Source organism: Octodon degus, unplaced genomic scaffold, assembly GCF_000260255.1.
Source record: "Octodon degus isolate 3935 unplaced genomic scaffold, OctDeg1.0 scaffold00038, whole genome shotgun sequence".
Classification (NCBI taxonomy): domain Eukaryota; kingdom Metazoa; phylum Chordata; class Mammalia; order Rodentia; family Octodontidae; genus Octodon; species Octodon degus.
The window spans coordinates 9,111,684-9,124,091 of record NW_004524614.1 but is presented as its reverse complement, the minus strand read 5'-3'; positions in this window follow the sequence as shown (position 1 = coordinate 9,124,091).

The window sequence follows — 12,408 nt, the reverse complement described above, 5'->3', positions numbered from 1 at the left end:
GTTTCACTGCCATCTTCTCAGAGAGGATGTAGAATACCCCCCTACACTCCCTACACATTTCTTATTCTTTTATTCTGCTTTAATATTTTGTCAAATCATTTTCAAATATCTGAGTTTTTATATTAACTTTATTGAGAAAGAAATAGCATTGAGACAATTTCAAAACAGGGTAGTAGGACAGTTACAATGATTAATATATTGCATATTGTTGTCTTCATAGTACTTATTCATAGTACAAGATGCAGATATGTTTTTTGTCTAAACACTATTAGTATAAATCTTCATTCTCATTAAGAGAAAGTAACAGTACATCTATCCTAACTATTTTTATATACATATAAATATATAATATTTTTTACTGCAAAATGGTCCTTCACAGAGAGCAAATTGGTTAAGCAATGGCCGAGACTCATCCACATAGCTGACACTGACAAAAGATCTATAAACTGCTATACAGGGTTTCAGGGTAAATCCTGAGGGATTTGACTGAGTGTTTTATGTTGCATCCCAATCACCTAGAACTGTGCCAGACACATAAAGGGTCCCTAACAAATGTCAACCTGGTACCAATACTGTCTTGAGAAAATAATTGCTGTATCTCTTCTCAATGGGGACTTTGGGATAGTGGGGATGCCGAAGGCATGAATTACCTTCAGAAGAAGAATCATTCTCATATAAAGGTAAAGTTTCCTTAAACCTAAAGTGATAAAATCAGGCAGAATCTTAGAAAGAAAAAAGATCATGTATAGAAGACAAATTGTGAGTGACAGCTATAAAACCAATACATAATTAATTGAGGGCCACAAATCCTTGGGTATAAATCAAATCTGAATGTGTAATAGTTAAGAGCTGTTCAAAGGTATAAAGATTATAAAAAAGTAATGTCAAGGATGAATACCGAGATTTGGCAATGTAATTATTGATGCCAAAATACAATGAAAGAACTCAGTAGTATATTAGAGAAGAAATATCAGAAGAATTTAATCAGTGTTTATTTAAGATATGTAACAAGAATATGTAACCTGTCAGTCCCAGCCCAGGTGCAGCATGGGTGAGACCCTCTTTCACACCCTTGGGACACCCCCACCACTATGCAGTACCCCACTACCTGGCCCGCTGAGTAGAAATTTCTGCTGCATTCCGGGAACCACCAGATCCAGTCCTAGCACAGGCTTCATGAGTATGTGGGAGAGCTTCCAGTTACCCTACACCAGCAGAACCTGCCAGTCGCAGCCCAGGAGCAGCATGGGTGAGACCCTCTTCCACCCACTTGGGAACCCCAACACTCCTCAGCACACCCCCACCCTGCCCGCCTAGTGAGAATTCTGCCCCATTCTGGAGACCACCAGATCCAGTCCTAGCCCAGGCCTGGTGAATGTGTGGGAGAGCTGACTCTCCCCCTTACTCCAACTTGTCCCTTCCAGACTCAGCTCAGGCCTGGCATACAGGCCTGAGGTGAAACCCTGCAGCTGCAATCCCTGCAGACAGAGTAGGGGACAGAACCATCCAGCTACTCCAGGAGCAGAACATCTTGCCAGAGGGGTACAACAGGTTCACTACCAAGGGTAGCAGCAGGAAGGAGCTGAGCACAGCAGCCAGACCCAAGCCAGGCACAACTGGATAAATTCAAACTTTGTAGATCTGCACCTGAACTTCAATAGGCCCTAAGGTTTTACTGCACCAAAGCTCTACACCAAAGATCAGAACACAGTGCTACACAAAATGACAATGAGAAGGAGCAAAGTTCAATTTCAGAATCCAAGCACACCCATAACAAGTGCAGAGAGCACTAATACAGAACAAATTGGGAATCACACAGCTGAAATCAATGAATCAACAGCTTCTGAAATAAAGAAACAGCTGCAGAAAGGTATAGAGGAACTAAGACTGGAAATGAAAAAAGAAATAATTGAATTAATCACATCTGCTCTAAAGAATCAAATGCAGAAACATGGAGGACAACATGCCCACCCAGAACAAGTGCAGAAGACACTAGTTCAGCTCAAATGTATGAATTAATAGAGTTGACAGTAAATAAGCAACAGCAGAAAGTCATAGAGGAACTCAGAGAGGAATTCTTTTCTACTAGCTCAGCTCAAATGTATGACTTAAAAGTGTTGATAGTAAATAAGCAACAGCAGAAAGTTATAGAGGAACTCAGAGTGGAATTTTCTGAAGTAAGAAAAGAGTTCTCAGAATTCATAGCAGCTTAAGTAAAGATCAATTACAGAAGCATAAGGAGGAAACCTAATCTGAAAAAAAAAAAACACTTCAGTAAAAGTATTAATAACTGCTTCTAAAGAAGACATTAATAAAAAAATAGAGGAGATTAGAAAAATGACAGATTCTTTGAATGAGCAATACAGGAAAGAAATAGATCGCATGAAGCAGAGTCAAAGAGATATAGAGGAACTTAAAATCTCAATCACAAGATTGCAAAACCATTGAAATAAAAGAGAAGACATGGGGCTGGTGAGATGGCTCAGTGGTCTAAAACACCTACTTAGAACAAGCTTAGCAAAGCACAGGGACCGCGGTTCAATCCCCCAGCACCACATGCCAGCCAGCCCTGCCCCTGGTGGGCTGAGCTGGCCAAACACACACACACACACCCCAAATAAATAAATAAACTTTTTTTAAAAAATTAAAAAATAAAAAATAAAAGAGAAGACAAAGTTTCAAATCTCAAAGACGCTGCTGCAGCTAGTGAAATGGTAAGAAAGGATCTCTTAAAAACAACTAGGATGCAGGAAAAAATAATCCATCACCTGCAAGATGAAGCAAAGATGAACAATGTGAGAATAATACATATCAATTAGAAAGAAGGAGTTAATACAAATGACATTAAAAAAATGTGGGCAGAGTAATAGCAGAAAACTTCCCAAATATAAGGAAACAATCTGACATTCAGATAACCGAAGTATACAGAACACCAAGTAAAATAAACCCAATTAAAAACACAACGAGATATATAATAGTCAAGATCCCAGAAATTCAGCACAAGAATAATATACTGAAGCAGCTAGAGAAAAAAAGCAGATCACATTCAAAAGAAAACCCGTCAGGATTACAGCCAATTTCTCTTCACAAACCATGAAGGCAAGAAAAGCGTGGAGCAGAGGACTTCAAGTCTTCTAGGGAAAAGATTCCAGCCCAGACTACTATACCCTACAAAACTCTCTTTCAAGTGTGATGGAGAAGTGAAATATTTCCATGACAAAGAACAACTAAAGAATTTCATGATGATAAAGCCAAGCCTACACAGGCTCCTGAAAGATGTTCTAGAGAGGGACCAAAATGATCAGAATTCCACGAATGAGACAAGAAGCAACCAACTAAATAGGGCAAGCAATTAAACACAGGAGAAAAAGGAGTAAATGACAACAGGTAAATAACATGGCAATAGTAAGTCAATACAACTCAAATCTAACCATCAATGTAAATGGACTCAATTTACCAATTAAGAGAAATAAATTGGAAAAGTGGATTAGGAAACAAAAGCCAAAAATATGCTGTACACAAGAAACACATTAAACTAATAAAGACATTTATAGACTGAAAGTCAAAGGATGGAACACAATATTACATGCCCAGGCACCTCAGAAAAAAGCAGGGATAGCAATCCTATTCTCAGACAGTCTCAACTTCAAACCAACAATGATCAAGCAAAATAAAGAAGGCCACTATATGCTGATTAGGGGAAAAATTCAAGAGAAAGAGGTAACACTCATAAATATGTATGCACCAAACATGAGAGCACCCAAATATAAAGCAAATCTTAATGGACATGAAAAATGTAATATCCAGTACCACAATCTTAACAGGAGACTTTAACATCCCCTTATCTCCAAAAGATAGGTCAAACAGACAAAAACTTAGCAAAGAAATAACAGAACAGTACCAGAGTTTGAAACAAATGGACTTGTTGGACATATACAGAGTGTTCCACCCAAACACAGCTGAACACACATTTTTCTCAGCTGCACATGGGTCATTTTCTAAAATAGACCACATGCTGGTCCATAGGTCATGCTTAAGTATATGCAAGCAAACAGAAATTATCCCATGCACATTATCTGACCACAGTGCAATGAAAATGGAAATAAATGACAAAGAAACCAGAAAAAAACTTTAAATACATAGAAATTAAATGACACCTTACTCAGTAACCAATGGGACACAGATGAAATTAAAGAAGAAATTCAACAATATCTACAATTCAATGAAAATTCAGCAACAACTTATCAGAATTTATGGGATACGATGAAAGCAGTTCTCAGAGGGAAATTCATAGCTGTGAACTTACACATTAGGAACACAGAACAGGAAAAAATAAATACCCTAATGTTGCACCTTCAACAACTAAAAAAGGAAGAGCAAACCAAACCCAGAAACCAAAGATGGGAAGAAACCAAAAAGATTAGAGCAGAAATAATTCAATTCAGACGAAGAAAACATTTCAAAGAATTAGCGAAGCAAAAGGCTGGTTCTTTGAAAGATTAAATAAAATCGATAAGCCGCTAGCTAACCTCATCAAAAAGAGAAAAGAAAAAATTCAAATATAAGCAATAAGGAATAAAAAGGGTGTAATTACCACAGACCCAGTGGAAATTCAGAAGATTGTCAATAGCTACTTTGAGAATCTTTACTCTCACAGAATAGAAGACTCAGAAGAAATGGAAAGATTCCTAGAAGGTACAAATTACCACAACTGAATCGACAAGATATAACCACTCTCAATAGCCCAATAACAGTCAATGAACTACGAGATGTAATTAATAAACTACATACAAAAACTCCTGATCCTGATGGATTCACAGCTGAATTCTACAAGAAATTTGCAGAAGATGTAGTCCCTATACTCCTCAAACTCTTCCATGAAATCGAAAAGGAAGGAATCCTCCCAAAATCATTCATGGAGGCAAGTATTATACTGATACCAAAACCAGGGAAAGATGAAACTGAGAAAGAGAACCACAGTCCAATCACCCTCATGAACATAGATGCAAATATCCTCAATAAAATCCTAGTGAATAGAATACTGCAAATCATCAAGAAGATCATACACCATGACCAGGTAGGATTCATCCCAGGGATGCAAGGATGGTTCAATATTTGAAAATCTATAAATGTAACACACTATATCAATAGAGCGAAAACTAAAAATCACATGATCATCTCCATTGATGCAGAAAAGGCTTTTGACAAAGTCCAACACTCATTCATATTCAAAGTCCTACAGAAAATTGGAATAGATGGCCTCTACTTCAATCTGGTAAAAGCCCTTTATGAAAATGCAATGGCTAACATAATTCTAAATGGGGATAAACTGAAATCTTTTACTCTTAGATCTGGTACAAGACAAGGATTCCCCTTATCAACACTCCTATTCAATATAGTCCTGGAATCATTAGCTGGAGTTGTTAGACAAGAGAAAGAAATAAAAGGAGTAAGAATAGGTAAAGAATAAGTTAAATTACCACTACTTGCAGATGACATGACATTTTGCTTTGAAGACCCAAAAAACTCCACCAAGAAGGTACTAGAATTAATACAGAAATTCAGTAGCAGAGCAGGTTATAAAGTCAATACTCAAAAGTCAATAGCATTCCTATACACAGATAACAAACACAATGAGAGGGAAATTATAGAAACAATACCTTTTATAATAGCACCGAGGAAAATGAAATACTTTGGAATTAATCCAACTAAAGAAGTCAAAGATCTATTCAAAAAAATTACAGTACTCTTAAAAAAGAGATTGTAGAGAATTTCAGAAAATGGAAAGATACTCCATGCTCCTGGATAGGAAGAACCAACATTGTGAAGATGGCCATAATCCCAAAATTTCTGTACAGATTTAACACAATCCCTATCAGACTACCACCAGCATACCTCACAGAGCTAGAGAATTCATTCCGAAAATTTATTTGGAACCATAAAAGACCTAGAATAGCAAAGGCAATCCTGGGCAATAAAAACAAGGCAGGAGGCATTACAATTCCTGATTTTAAATTATACTACAAAGCTACTGTGATAAAATCAGCATGTTACTGGCAACAAAATAGACCTGAGGATCAAAGGAATAGATTAGAAGATTCTGAAGCCCCTCCAAACAAACTGAGCACCTTATCTTTGACAAAGTTGCCAGACATGCTCACTGGAAGATAGCCTCTTTGACAAATGGTGCTGGAAAAACTGGCTCTCTACATGCTGAAAACTAAAACTTGACCCAGGTCTATGAGCATACACTAAGCTAAAGTCAAAATGGATTAAAGATCTAAACATTAAAGCAGAGACACTAAATCTTCTGGATGAGAAAGTGGAAGGAACTCTTGAAGACATAGGGGTAGGCAAAGAGTTCATGAACAAAAATCAAATTGCATGGGAAATATTTGAAAGAATTAACAACTGGGATCTGCTCTTACTGAGAAGTTATTGCATGTCAAAAAAATTACAAACAAAGAGAAAAAACATCCCGCAAATTTGGAAAAAATAATGACAAATAACTACTCAGACACAGGTCTGCTCTCTAGAATTTATAAAGAATTAAAAAAAACACTAGGGCCCCATAATTTAAAGACCCAATCCAGAATTGGCATCTGAGATGAACACACACTTCTCAGAGGATGAAATAAGGAAGTGTATAAATATATGAAAAAATGCTCCACATCACTAGCCATCCACGAAATGCAAATTAAAACAACATTGAGATATCATCTCACCCCAGAAAGAATGGCTATCATAAAGCAGTTACCCAACAATAAATGTTGGAGAGGCTGTGGGGAAAAAGGAACCCTTCTCCACTGCTGGTGGGAATGTAGACTGGTGCAACCATTATGGAAATCAATGTGGAGACACCTTAGAAAGTTGGACTGGAAATCCAATTTACAGCAGCTATTCCTCTACTGGGAATTTTCCCAGAGGATCTGAAAACATCATACCATAGGGATATATGTGTGCCTATGTTTATAGCAGCACAATTTGTGATAGCCAAATCTTAGAAACAACCAAGATGGCCATCACCTGAGGAATGGATGAAAAAGATGTGATGTTTTTGCACAGTGGAGTATTACTCAGCTATGAAGAATGATAAACTTGAATCCTTTATACTGAGGTGAATACAAGTTGAACATATACTCATAAATGAAATAAAGCAGACACACATGTGTAAATATCACATTGTTTCCCTAGTATAAGAACTCTAAAGAAGAAATACAAATAAAAAGTTGTAATAAAAGTAAAAGAAAAGCAAGAACTCAAAGACTAATTAAGAGAGGGAAAGGAGATGAGCTAGGAAACATGACAGTGACAAGCCATACAGTTATATGTAGAAGATGGGCAATGCAATGATCCTGAGACTCTCCAGAACATTTTTGAATCTAGCAGTTCATTGGAAAGATTCTCACCCTGACTAGCTATATATACTGACACCTGTGAACTAAGGAACTGCATTGAAGATGGCAATTTGTAATATTAGGTTCATGGTTTGATTGCCAGTCACTCTGGTCTTCTGAATATGGGCTGCTTGTCATGACATGCCAGTTGTTATTGTGCTATCTTTCAGGCAAATGATTGTTCAAAAAGAAGGGCATGGTGAATGAAGGCAGGAGTCAGGAAAAGGAATGTTTTGGGACTGTCTTGGTTCAAGATTCTATATAGTTAGATATTTTGACTTACGTGTAAACATAAGAAAGATATAATTCTTTATGCCTATTTTTAAAATATATTCTAATTTTTAAATGTTTTTTCATCATATTCTGTAGGGACTTAAAGTTCAGAATATCAATACCTGTTCCATGTTATGACTAAGATGTTTGATATTCAGTCAGAGAGTGAGTTTAAGCTTAACAGCCTATGTTGCATGGTAATAACAATAAGCTTCTCTTCTGGAGGGTTAACAATCTTAGTTTGCAGACCAAAATTGGAGAAAAAGTAGGGCCACAGGGAAAGCCAACATTTTGGCCCTAGCCTTCCAAGGTCAATTAAGACTCAGGACATATGAGAACTTGTCCTGTAACTCAGTAGTGTCCCAAATTTTCTGATCAAGGAGATAATGGGATCAAAGAGGAAAGTGATCGATGATGTAGAGTGTACCTAAGGAGAGTCACATGGAGAGAAAACATTCTCTCAGGCTTTCACAGAGAGCACATTGGCCAAGCAATGGCCATGACTCATCCACATGATGACACTGACAAAGGATCTACAATCTGAGGTACAGGATCTCAGGATAATTCCTGAGGGGATTTCACTGACCTTAGCAGACCCAATAGCTACAACTCTTGTTGTATAGTTCTTGCTTCATCTTGGTCTTAACCATCCAGCAGCAAAGTATAAAAGCAAAGTATAAGAAGTAACACCATACTGCTATATTGAGCTGTTGGGGCCTCAGGCCAACAATTTCTGATATTGCCAGTGAAGCAGAAGATCCAGTACTATTATGGACTCCTGGACTCTTTTAGAATATTTTGCCAAATTAACACATCTATAATATTCAAATAACAGAACACATCAAAAAAGGGGGATACAGATGAATGTCTATATTTTATCTGTGTATTCAAAATGGTTAGGATAGATATATAGTTACTTCTCTTAATGAATAGAGGGATTTGTTCTAATAGTGTTTGTAAATAAGATATCAAGTCTGCATCTTGTACAGCAATTAACCACTAGGAAGAATGCATGCAATGTGTTAATTATTGAAACTGTCCTACCAATTTGGTTTGTAACTGTCTCGTTTCTATTTGTTTATCAATAAAATTATGGGAAAAAAAGATATGTATCATTATGGAAATTATGAGGGAAAAGTGTAAAAAAACAATGAGTCAAATTAGAGGATCTAACATGAGTGTGATTGATGTCTTAAGAAGATAAAATTGAAGCAAATTTAGGAGAAGCATTTCGTTTTTTCTATTTTTTTCTTTCTTTCTTTTTTTTTTTTGCAGAGCCAGCGATTGAACTCAGGCACTTGTTTTGCCAAGCAAGTGCTTATTCTACTGAGCTCTCTCCCCAGCCCTAGGAGAAGCATTTCAAATGATAAGAAATTTGGAAGTCTTAAATCTATGGAATGAATTCAGCAAATTCTAGGAAACATGGTATATATTAGTCAGGATACTAAAAAAATGCTCATTCTTACATATATGCCAACGAACAAAGGCAAAGGCAATAAGAACTTTAAGACACTCATAGAAAACAAAGAGAATATATTAACAGGAGAACAAATTTCTGAACAGTAAAAATGGAAGCTAACATATAGTGAAATATAATGGAATAATTATAAAATATGCATATTACTAAATATGTAGTGTTTTTCATAGCTGTTCTTCAATGAAAATGTAAAATATTTATATACTCAAAATGACTCTACTATAGAAAGTCTTGCTTTAAAAGATCTATTAAATTATTTCAAAAACAAGGAGAAGTATTCTAGTAGGATAGTCTGGAAAATAAGAAAGACTGGCAAACAGAAATGTGCTAAATGTTGAGATGAATTCTGGTAAGCATTATTTGTATAAAATTATGATGATGGGTAATACAGCTTAATAATCATTTCAAAACCTCTATGGAATCTCTTTCAATAGCTGTTTTTCTGTAGACCTGACAGAGTTTCACCCTATGTATGCTCAGCTTTTGATTTGAACATTAATTTCTGAAGTTCATTATTTGTGCATTCCCCACCCTCCAAGAACCTAGCACACAAATTCCAGCTACTTTAACTGCAATGAAGTAGATTTTGTGTGTGTGTGTGTGCCTGACAGCACTGCTTTCTATTTAAGATTGGCTTCTCTGTGCTGCAATTCAGAGTTTTTCAGAAAACAAAACATGAGCTCACCTCATGTATGTTCTTTTTGTCAGCAATGCCTTGTGCTTTCTGTTGTCCATTGCCTGAAAATGTCTGCTTTTATGCATTTTGTACAGTTTTATAGTTGGCTAGTCAAGGAATAAATTTCTGATTACTACCTTGTGCCACGCATGAAGACCTAGTTCATTAACTTTTAAGCTTATACTCTTTTTATGACTATAAATAATAAATTATAGGATATAAAGTTACTGATTTTCTTTAAAGTATTATTTCCATTGTATTCCTACAAGTTTTATACTTTTTATATAACTCAGTTCAAGATTTGCTTTTTTTATTATTCATTGTTTTCTTTTTAATACATGCATTATTTAGGTGGACAGAACCTACCCCTGTGATCTATGGATGGAATGTGCCTCAGAGTGTGGTGTTTGAACCCAGACAATTCCTTTACTACATATGCTGAACCTTGGGCACAGCCATCTTTTCAACTCAAAGCCTGCTCTGTATTTTGTGTCCCCTCAGCACAGGAAAGCAGAAGTGCCAATAAATTAACCCAACTTATGCCAGACAAGACGAATGAGTTATGAGAGAGTATAAGTTCCAGAGAAACAGCAGTTCTATGGAAAAATAACTAGGTCAGCAGAACTTGCACAAAAGAAAGTCCATGACTATTCTAAACTACAAAAATAGTGTGAGATTTTACTCCAAAAGTGACTTCTTCACAAAAGGCTAGAGTTGGAGAAAAAGCAGCACAAAACCTATATCGCCAAAGAGTTTCTAACCAGGTACCACTTTAGGAAGGGTTTAATTAAGACTGTACCCCAGAACAACTACAGAACAACTCAACTTCAGGGTTTCCAGTATTATTCTTCCACAGTGACTGGTGAGAAACAGGTATGGGAGACTGCCATAAAACAGAAACAGGTGAAACATAGGCTGTCTGAACATTTTAAGCTCATGCCAGGAAAGACATGTTCTATGCCTTCTATGGTGAAAAATTAAGCTAGGCAAGTGTGATATTCAGAGAGTGCTAGTCCTAAACTAGCTGGCATTATGCCCAGTGGTTTGCTTAAACACCTATTCCATTAGAGATCAGTGGTTCGTGCTTTCCCCATTTGTAAACAAATAGGACATTTTTTGACTTGAACAGTTGGCACTATCTTGGGTGTAACAACAAAGGGGCCTCTGGAAATGGAGAAACACTTCACAAACCAGTAGGTCATATTTCTAGGTTGAAACCATGGTGATTTTTTGGATTCTAAGACTGTAGGTCTTTAAAAGATTATTCGTGCTTACAGGGGTAAACTGGTTTCTAAAAATAACTGTTTCACTGATTGGTGAAATATAAACCAATCAAGTATTAGCCTTTGTCTCTGGAGTAAGGAAATGTTGGGACTAAGAGACACACAGTGAGTATGTGTAATAATTTCATGAGAGCTAGCTTCTCAAGTGCATAGTAATGATTAAGCTTTTGTCAATGCACAATGATCAGCTACTCAGGTTGTGTGCTACATCTTCACTACCTACTTTTCCTAACTGTCTCTGTATTTTTATGTAAGAAATTAATTTGCTTTTACTCCATTGCGCAATCATTCATCTCATGTTTTCTTTATCTTTTAATCCTCCATTGGCTAATATCTGAAATTCTACATTTTCCTTTCTCCAGTTTTCAGTTCTTTTATTTTTACTAGAATAACTATTAAGATTTATGAATTTTAGAAAGTAAAGCCTATGCTATTACTGATGAATACTATTCTATTGTTACTACAGGTACAGTTGTTATATTTAGTGGATATTTACTATATGTAAATAATTGGTTTAAAATGGGGTTTATACAATAATCAAAGATCTCTTTTCTATGGTTGAGAGTACTGTACAAGTGGTTTCTAGAGTATGTCAATATCTAGTTGCTTTGATATTATTACTGTTACTGGTTTCATTGATGTTGTTGTTAAATAGTTTTCCCTATATGGCTTTGTATCATTAACAATACTGCAGCCCATTCCAAGAGAATGGTGTGCTGGGCCAAATACACTTCAGCCCCTTCTCTCAAATAAATGGGGATGTTGGGTCTTGAGACACAGGAAAGGGGCTATAGTTAGCTATGCCTAGACTGTGTCACTGAACTGAAGACACTAACTAAAGAGGTTTTAGCAGCAAAGTCTTCTTCCAGAAGGAACCACAAACTTCAGCACAAAACAAACACAAAAATAGAAAAATGAGAAGACAAAGCAATAAAATGACTCCCAAACCTCCCAACTTCCCCAAAGTTGTGGGGAATCAAGAGGGAAGAAATAAAAAGCACATAACCAAATTATACAAAAAGATAACAGAGAAGTAGAAAAGGGAATCCATAAGGTACTCAGAAAATTCAAAGAAGATATAGCCAAATAGTTAATGTACTTACTAAACAAAACAATCATTGAGTTTACAGAAGACAAAGCTAAGTGAGCTAAGAAAAATGACACAAAACAAGAGTGAGTAGATTGACAAAGAATTAAACTCCATGAAAAGACAACAAATTCAAGTTCAGGAGTTTAAGAATTCTATTCAAGTATGGGCAGCAGAAGTGACAAATAGGACAGAGTGTCAGAACTACATGATAG